At 47.5% G+C, this 8479-nt stretch overlaps 1 long non-coding RNA gene across 1 annotated transcript in view; it reads right to left on the bottom strand.

Annotated features, from left to right (window-relative positions):
• LOC105531604 overlaps window positions 1–8235 on the bottom strand; it is a 44193-nt gene extending 35958 nt beyond the window's left edge. The window contains exon 1 of the long non-coding RNA XR_001004829.1: window positions 8070–8235. This is a non-coding gene — a long non-coding RNA (uncharacterized LOC105531604). The remainder of the gene's footprint in view (window positions 1–8069) is intronic.
• Window positions 8236–8479: the final 244 nt, after the last annotated feature.

Raw genomic sequence — 8479 nt, 5'->3', positions numbered from 1 at the left:
GCCCGGCCAGGAAGGGTTGGAAGGAGGACCCGGACGGGAGCTGGTTCCCCGCGCGCCTCTCTGGAGGGTCGGCGGGGCCCTGAGGCTGGTGCTCACCCGTAGGACCGGGACGGTGCTGTCACACTTGTCACCAACGACGGCCGGCGGGGCGTTGCAGTCCGCTTTCCAGTCTCCGCGGCTGAAGGAGGCCTCGGGGCGGCAGGGGGAGTTTGCCTCCCGGCGGGCTGGCTTCGCTAAACTCAGTCATTACTAAGGCGTTGGGAGGGGGAGCTTGTATCTTCTCTCCTGGCAGAGCCGCGGGAGGCGTCGGGAAGTTTCCTACCACTCGAGGGACGAAGGCGGATGGATCGAGAGCCTTGCTTCCCTGCTGGGATGGCCCGAAAGTACCAGAAGTCTCGCTGGCGAGCAGCGCCCTCGGCTTCCCGGGCAATCATCCCAAACGCACACCCTTCCCCTGGCTGAAGGAACCCCAGGCTGCCTAGGAAACGGCCCGGCGGACCTGGCGGGCCCTAGGGTGGAGACCCGGGCGGGGCTGGGGGCTACTCGCGAATCTGCTGCGGGCGCAGCGTCGGGGTGTCTGGTCCCTGCCCAGCCGGTAGGCCGCGTCCGCCTTCCCACTCGGTGGGGCTTTGCGCCCCCACCCATGGGAGTTGCCTGTTCTGCAGCAGAGTTCGAAGGGGAAAGTGGGGGCCACGTTCCCAGAGGAACAGAGTTCCAGACCTCTCAGGGCACTGATGGGGACTCCGTCGGACCCACGGGTTCCGCAAATACTCCAGAGGGGTGCCCAGGGCCGAAGGTGCCTCCTGAGCAGACCTGAGCTTGTGAAACTCCGAATGGGTGTCCAGCTTCTTTTCTCACTTCAGAAGTTCAACTGAGCTTCGTGTAGTGTCTGTCCCCCACCCTGACCCGAACCCACCAGCCAAGCCGAGGCCAGACGTGTGCGGATTTTTTTTAAGACCCACATCTTGTAAATGTGAGATTTTTATCAGGCAGCACAGATTACTTAAAGCGTTCCATTTCTTCGCGATCCAATTTTATTAGGATTTACTCTCATTTGTGCTCCGCTTCTCTGGGGAAATAATGCTTTGATTAATGTAATCCTGGCCCGGGATCCGCCACATGCCCCTCGACCCTCTCCCAAGAGAAGGACCCTATTTGACAAACAATAACAGAGCAGTAACTCTTGCAATCTGCCCACACCTTTGGGGGTGGCTGGGGAGAGGGTGATACACGTTCACGCGCTGTTTGCTAAATGCAATGGCGAGAGGAGGGAGCAGGGTCTACATGAAGTGAACTTTTCAGGCTCAAAGCCCTGACTCCCAGCCGCGGGGGCTCACCGGGAGGGGCCCGGGCGAGAGAGCGCGTGGGTGCGTGGGTGCCTGTGCGCGCCTGCCCTTTGGTTGTTCGGGGTGTCCGCCTTTGTCCCCCCGCCGCAGGCCTCCACGGCGGCATCTGCGCGCGGCCGGTGGGCAGCCTCGACCCGGGGCGCGTCCACGGCGCCCACGCGCGACCCCAAACACCTCGAGAGCAGGTCTTAGGGGTTAACCAGGCACCGACCTGAGGCGCCCTGCAGCTGCCAAAAGCTCGACCGGAAACCTAGAACATGGGACCCAATTCACCGGTTTTCCTCATCCATACATGCATCCATCCATCCCTGCATGCGTACATGCATGCAATACAAATCCCGGGACGCCGGCACGGAGAGCTGAGCCTCGCCCTTGCTGCGGGCTGAGAGCGGGTACCACCCTTCCAGCCCTTCCTCCTCCCGCGCAGCCCCGGCCCCCTCCCCGGAGGGAGAACAGCTCAATTACGAACAGGAGCCAAGGAACGAAATCCCAGGCTCAGAGGCGCCCGCCGTTGCTCCTCTGTTCCCGGTCCCTGTCGCGCAGTCCCCACCCCCACCGTCCCCAGCTCTGGGAGGGCGGGGACGCGGCGGTGCGAGGGGTCCTGCCCTGCTCCGCCGGAACAAAGCCCGCCGCGGGAGCCCGCGGCCGCGCACCGAATCAGTGACAAAGACAAGCGGGCGGCGCCGAGCTCCAAGCCTGCGCTCCTACGGCTTGGCGGGAAGGAGGCCCAGAAGATGGGGTGCGATTTGCACCCGGATTTTCCTGGGCTGCGGCATCTCTCTCCTGTGTACCCAATGATCTGTTAGGGTGACTCAGCGTTTATCTCTTCGCCTCCCTGCTGCCCCATCTCCTCTCTTGTCCTTTTCTGTCCCCAGTCTCCTTCACCGCTCCCTGCATTTTTTAATCCACCTCACTCCTTGTACCTTACCCGCTTCTCACTTTGCCCTATTTACCTCTTTCCCTTTTTCTTTCCCATAGAAAAGCAATGCTAATTTGACCTCTGAAGGCCGCTCTAGATGTTCAAATAACAGTCTGAAAGACCTTGTTGGGCAGTGCTCAGGGAGAAAAGGGGAGTAATGGGATCCTTTTAATTTTATTATGCAAACTGTGCGCTAAATAAAATAAAACGCCGTTAGAATGCTATCTAAGGAAGCCGAGCTTAGCCCTGGGGCCCCCAAAATCGCCAGGGATTCGGAAGAAGTCGCTTCTGGTGCCCACAAATCACAGGAACGGGGAGGGGGGGAGGTGAGAGGAGGACCCAGCCGCTGTGGAATCGGGACCTCAGCGCTGGAGACTCCAAAGCAAACCTTTCTGGGAAAAGTTCTCCTCTTACTTTCTAACCCTGAAAAGGAATTGCTTGCCAGATCCCTCCAATATAATCATGGTATTTTTGAATTTAGGATACTTTAATAGTCAGTGTTTTTCCAAGTGAAGTTTTACTTGTTTGTTTTTGTAATGTGAATTAAAAATGAAGGGAATGCAGCCATTTGAACAATATATGCCTTGACTTCTAGAGGCTTTTTGCACCCTGATTTAATACTAAATTAACATTTGACGTGTATTAAATGGCACTGAAAGCCTGAGCTCCTTCCCTTGGGCTTTATTGAGTAGCCAGGCTCCCTACCAAAAATTCGGGGAGAGAGGTGAGCGTTCAAAGCAACATCAGATGCGTAACTTTTAACTTGAGACTAACAAACTCCAAGCTGCCTGAAGCTACAGTGAGCAAGGTCACTTAGCTCTACCACCAAAGCGTCTACCAGATATGTTTATGCTGAAAGTGTATCACTGCAAACCATGGTATTCGTAGTATCAAATATCAACGAATGCATTCGGCACTGTATTTTCAAGGCGAACAACAATAAACACATTTTCTTGAAAACACCCCCGAGGCTGGCCATCCAGGGCCAGCACTGGGGTGTCTTAGGGCCTGGGGGAAGGAGCGAGATAGTGAACTGGGTGTTTCAGCATTCACTGGAGAGAAGAGACCACAGAAGCACAGTTTGAGAGGAATGCCGAAAAGAGCAGCCGTCAGCCTGACATGCTGCATCTGCACCCAGCTTCTCAGACAATAGCTAAGTTCAAATGTCAAAAAAAAAAAATCTAATAATAATAATAATAATAATAAACAGAGGTGCCAAAGTGCAAGAATTGTTTTCTGGGATGTATGCCATATGAATCTCTTATCCACCTCCAGACTACCCTGTTCGACCCAGAAAGGCGATGCTGTATAATAATATATGAGGAATGTTTGGCGTAAGGAGTGTCCTCAAGACAGGGAAAGCTGTTCAGTTCTGTTAGGACCACCACAACCTCAAGAATGAAACCACTTTTCTGGTAAAGCTGAGTTAATATTTCTGGATGTTGTTTTTACACACGTACAAATACACACAAAACCCACCAAGCTGACCTTGGAATATTTTTCTAGCTAAGAAATGACCAAATTTTGTTAATGAATCATCATCATCATCATCATCATCATCATCATCTCTGGTCAATCAGCCCCGCTGTATGTTATCTAGCCCTATGAATTTAAATTTGAAGAGCATTGCACTCAGCAGGGAGGCAGAGAGGGTGGTGAGGGTACAGGCAGGAGCAGTCCATCACACTATGTCAGCTCCAGCTTCCCTGGCAATTGGTAGCTTTCATTACCAGACTTGTCAGGTGCATGCCCGCATGCAGCTCGAATGGGCAAACTGTTGGAAATGGGTTGTTTTAAAAGCATTCACTCAATTACCAACTTACTGTGCTTTCTTAGTTTATTTCCCCCAATCTGAAATGCCCTGTAGTTTAAAGCTGTCCTGTAAGTATCAGAAAGAAAGCTTCTTGCTTTCGGGTGAAAAATCATAATGTCTTTGAATGTATTACTATTTGAAACCATCTAAAAACCTATGTACTTGCTCCTTTCCTGCAGATCAGACAAATCAGTTATCAAAATGATACAAATAATTAGGGGAAGAAACACTTCAGAAAACTTAGCAAGATCAAGAAACAACTCATCCACTGCCAAGACGACAAATACTTTTTTCCACCCAAAAGCTACCGTGGAAGAGTCATCTCCTTTGTATATAACACAGAGTATGGGTTGACAGTATGCTTAACATTTTAATTTGTAAATGCTAATGGCAAATGTGCTTCTGAACCGCAGCGATATCAGAGCTCCTTATCATTCTCAAATGGAAACAAATGAGTAAATACCCACTTTGTGTTTTGCACATTTGACCCAGGTAATGTTCTTCATTCTCTCGTTTGGCAAAAGCAATTTCGCCATCCCCAACAATTAAAAGTCTGTAGCTTCGCCCAGCACTTTGAATCTTAATTCATACCCAGCTTGATCACTTCCACCCTCAAATCATTATAAAATACTAAAGCCATCTCTATAATGCGTTAGTTCTTGTCAAATTGACTTGTTGCTCTACCCAGATTTCTTATTTTCTGTTTCTTTTACATTAAGGAACCTAGGACTATAGATATCATGAGGGGCAAGCATTTTATCTTTCTGTTTATTGTTTAATTACATTTTCAAAAAAAGGAAAGTAAGTAGCAGCAAGACGGGAACAATCACAGATCTCATGAAAAGTGGCACACAAAAATTATGCTCTAAATATATATAATGATTGCCTCACCAATGTTTTTTGCAGAATGTCTGGCTGAATTGAAAAGTTTCCTTTCTCCTTAATAATTTTTAAATGCATTCGGCAGCCCTGGGCATGCAAAGTAAGCTAGAGCTTTGAGACATTCGTCCACTTCATGTGGATCTGCCCCAGAAGTCTTTTGTCTGAAATGTCCCAAAAGCCAAAGAGAAAGCAATGTTTGGGCTCAAGTTACAGTTTTCTCATTTCTCCCTGTTTTATTAGCGCAAACCTGAGAGTACCTTTCCTGACTCTAAATGTGAGAGCTCGGGGTGAAAATCACAGATTAAAATGTGTTTGAGTGTGCCCCTTTTGCTTATACTGTTCCCAGAATCTCTTGACCCTCCTAGAAAACACACCACTTAGATCCAAACTCTGACTTACTAAAGTTAGTGTCAAAGAAAAACTTCTCCTGGTTGGAACCCGGTTGACTTGGAGCTGGGTTAGAAAGAATAAAGTGTCTTTTCCTCTCTTGCACAGGAACCTGAGAGCCATCACATAATGTGGCCCTTACTAACAGGCTCTGTGACACATTCACAGGTGTGTTCGGCTATTGAACCGTGGAAGCCAGCTTCTCACTTCCAGTCACTCCCGGCTTCCCTTTCCTAGTCACACTCTCTGAATCTCCTTGGGAAAATTCTTAATGACAAACTGACTAATTCTGAACCAGTCAGGATCTGCCCTTCACTACTTTAGGAAGTTTTCCACGTATCTTTTTTGTCCTTTACCACAATAAAGTTTAGTCTTCACTGGCAGTATGTAAATATCTTTGAGGCAGAAACCTTGTGGCTCTGTTGAAACTTTTCTTCAACTGGGTTAAGTAATGCACTAAAAAGTTTCAAGCCCACAGTTACCTCTAACCCGTGGCTATTTTGTATTTTCTTTTCCCTGCCAAGCCTTTCAAGGATAAATCCAAAATCTTTCTAAAACCATAAGTGGTAACAAGAATGAAAGTAGCCACTACATATCAAATGGAGTAAAAGTGATCCTGGGCCAGTGGACTAAATCTCTAGGACCCAGAGTTGCATTTAGAAGTCAAAACATGTATCAGGTTGAAGAACTTTCATTATTTAAACAGATAATACCTTAGGATGCATTTCGTTTTCTTGACTGTTAAAACAACAACAACAAAAACAACAAAAAAACCCCGAAAGGTAGCTTCTTAAGAGTAGCCTATTAAATCCCCTTAATAATAATTTTCAAATACTATTCTTGCCTTCACATCTCATTTCTGTTTTCCAGCCCAGAATACACTTCACTGAAATGGAGGAATAGTTTTTGAACTGTATTTCTTTCTGGGCCATTTCACAGACGTGGGCAGGTGGGGGATGGGGAAGTCATTGTCCTCATATTTTAAAACCCTGTGTTATGCAATGAATTCCCTCCTCATTGTGAATATGCATAGAAAGGTAGGGGTATTTGTTCCTTTGGCAAGTTTGGAAGAGCAGATTTGCTTTTGAAACAGCTACATTTTACTCAGTACTCGCTAAGATGAGTCAGTGCGCCCCCTGCTGACGAGCCAATAGTGCGACTCCTGAGCAAAGTTTATTTTGTTCAGTAAACCGTGTCATATAAAATTAACAACAGCCAATAAAATTAGCTTATATGTTTCAACTGTAAAAGTCCAAAACAAAATAAAGCTAGTTTTAGTGGCACTAGAAATCTCTAGTTTGGCTTCTTCTCTTTGGCTGAACCAAGGTTCTTTTATCTAAAGCCCAGTGCACAAACATATAGCTTAATGTGACTAGTGTTCTTCCTTTTATTTCTTTCTCTATGGCAACCAATATGCTCTGCTCAGAAATGTTCCCCATCAAGGAAACAAATGATCTTCAGGGAGCAGCTCTATATGGCATCTGGTCCAATGGAGCACACAGAGTTAACCCCAGTCAAAAGCAACGCTGCCAAGCACGTAAACAAGGAGTGGAAAACTGGCGATTCTTAGCCCCCTCCCCAACTGAAACCTCTTCCTCCCTCGTTACAAACCGTTTCATTGATTCGGCATCAACTGTTTCCAAATAAATTACCAATTCTAAATTGCAAGGTGTTCTGTGTAAAAAAGTGCAATAAAATTCCAGCCATTGGATTCTCCCCCCTCATCATCACAGACGCAGTTTCCTTTAAAAGAACAAAACCAAGAAGATTTTAAAATTTTCTCCGGCCTATTTCACTAAGGTAAGGCACTCAAATGGGCCTGGACTTGGCCTAGCTATGTCCTCCGGCCATGTTTATCTAATTAACTGCACCTAGCAAGTAACTGCACCCTCAATTTTTACAAAACCCAGGAACAGTGGCAAGGAGGGGACAAGTGAGGCTGTCAAAAATAGAAAACAAAGTGAAATCGAGTCTGCGATGCTAAAGCTCCAGCCTCCGTTGGGAATGAAGTGTAAGGATGTCCTGGTTAGTTTTGATTGATCACCCTCTTTCTGATGGGCTTTCACTACCGAGCTGGGAGGCTGCAGCTCCCCGCCTGCTCCCCAGACACAGCATTAACCAGGGGTGCCCTGACTTCCTGCCTCGCTTCCTTCTCCTCCAGCTCTCTGCCTTCCCTTTGCCAAGTCCCCCTCCTCACTCCATCCTCCTGCTCCCAGCATGAGTCCCCCCACCCCAATCCAGGCAGGCACACACAATTCAGGACATCACCACTGGCTACAGAAATAGGGTTTCTTCCCCTCAAGTCCTGATTCTCTGGGGAAAAAAAAATCCCAATCAAGAAATATTTATATACTGCATGCTTAATAATCACTTCTTTTCCAAGGTTTCTTCCCCCCCCCACCCGCACCCCACCTTCACGATCAACAATTACAATGAATAGCATTTCCCCCCCACCCCTCCAAAGTAAAGTGGCTTTTGCTGTGTGGGGCTTTGGACTGAGTCCATCTTTTTATGTAATATTTTAGCAGGGTTGGATTTTTTTAACTCCCCTCCAACATATCTTCCCTTCCTTCCTTCCTTCCTTCAAACAGTTGCTCTGTGAACCCTCTCTTGTCCCAAGCAATGAAAATAAGCTCCCAAACCTACAAGAACATAAATAAATAAGCCAAAATGGAGGGGGAAAAGAAGAGAAAGCAGGGAAAGAAAATGAAAAAACACTTACCGAGCAAACTTCCAGGGTTAGGTTTTTAAATAAAATGTGTTTTTTAATTTTTTTTTCAAATAAGGTGACTGGGTTGGGAGTGGAGGGGAAGGCATATTCTCAACTCTCCAGCACCGATGCGTCCTTAGCCTTCCCTTCACACTGACGCCTCGAAGCCCAGCTCTCCACTAGTCTATTATTTTCACCAAAATATATGAAAATGTATGCAAATGAAAATCAGCACTAACTGTTCTCCCCTTGTTATATACTTTGGATTTTTTTTTTCCAGACAAAACAATCACACTCGCAAAGGGAGGGGGCGGATGGGGTGGGGCAGCGTGGAGGGGGGAGAGAGGCCGGGGAGCGATTCGAGAATTAAGTACGACGAAAGGGGGGAGGAAGAAGGGGACAGACCTCAGAACAGAAGTGTA

This window comes from Mandrillus leucophaeus, unplaced genomic scaffold (genome assembly GCF_000951045.1).
Source record: "Mandrillus leucophaeus isolate KB7577 unplaced genomic scaffold, Mleu.le_1.0 Scaffold9, whole genome shotgun sequence".
Classification (NCBI taxonomy): Eukaryota; Metazoa; Chordata; class Mammalia; order Primates; family Cercopithecidae; genus Mandrillus; species Mandrillus leucophaeus.
This window is presented reverse-complemented; position numbering and strand designations above follow the sequence as displayed.